Genomic DNA, 1,035 nt, shown 5'->3' on the forward strand with positions numbered 1-1,035 from the left:
TCAAGACGTGGACCTACAATATCCAAGTCATCAGAGCCCGCGGGTCCCGTCGGACACTGTAGCTCTCGATGCCCCATCGTCCACAATACAAAATAGGGCTGAGCGACCCAAACAAACGAGGTATATCTCAAAAGATATCAATCTCAACATGGTATGTCATGCATAATATGCCAAAGCAATAAAACATGTATCATGCAACAGATAAATATGCAGCATATAAATGAGTATACTACGCTTAGATATCTCAGTCATTACATCACGTACCTCACTAAAATAATCTGACAGAAAGCTCTGAACCTAGACAATACCAACATAATGATATCACTATCAAACCAGATCCTTAATTATCAAACATGCTACAAAGTTATCCCTAATGATCTTTAAATCATTATTTAAGGCTTCAGGGTTATACCTGCGTCTGTCATCAGCCCGCTGATGATGTCTCGATCTCAGTTCACAGACCTCTCCTCGAGTCGACACTAGCTCCGAAACTTCCCGACACCAAAGTGCCCTAGAAACTAGCTAGAAAACCTAAGGTATAAGGCTAGAACTCTCTCTGAAGAATGCGGTGTAGGAAACAAAAGAATTCAGCTTCCATTTATAGGCAGCATCCGACTAGTTCAGAAAATCCGAATCAGTCTTATCTGGCGCAAGTTAGAATCTCATTTGTATAGTTGGATTACTCGAGATAATGTAATCTGAAGTAGATCGGGTTATCCCTTTTTAAATTTGGTGGATCCCAACAGCTAAATTCCGAATTAAAAATTCCTTAATAGTACTTAATTTACAACCCTTTAATTATATAATAATTTGTACTTCATTCAAAATAAGGATTCAGGTCATTACATCATCCCCTCCTTACAAATATTTCGTCCTCGAAATCAGAACTGAAGTACAATACAACTGAATAAAATACAACTCAAAACAAATGTGGATACTATGAGCGCATACGACTCTCTAACTCCCAAGTCGCTTCTGCAGTACCTCGGCGTTGCCATTGCACTAGAACAAGTGAAATGGTCTTGTTTCTGAGCT

General features: G+C 39.1%; 1 long non-coding RNA gene across 1 annotated transcript; it reads right to left on the minus strand.

Annotated features, from left to right (window-relative positions):
• Positions 1 to 225: 225 nt before the first annotated feature.
• On the minus strand, positions 226 to 710 carry LOC142518401 (uncharacterized). Its single transcript, XR_012813541.1, has 2 exons — positions 413 to 710; positions 226 to 297 (listed from the first exon to the last, which is right to left on the minus strand). It is a non-coding gene; the product is annotated as an uncharacterized LOC142518401 (long non-coding RNA).
• Positions 711 to 1,035: the final 325 nt, after the last annotated feature.

Source organism: Primulina tabacum, chromosome 1 (genome assembly GCF_025594145.1).
Source record: "Primulina tabacum isolate GXHZ01 chromosome 1, ASM2559414v2, whole genome shotgun sequence".
Classification (NCBI taxonomy): Eukaryota; Viridiplantae; Streptophyta; class Magnoliopsida; order Lamiales; family Gesneriaceae; genus Primulina; species Primulina tabacum.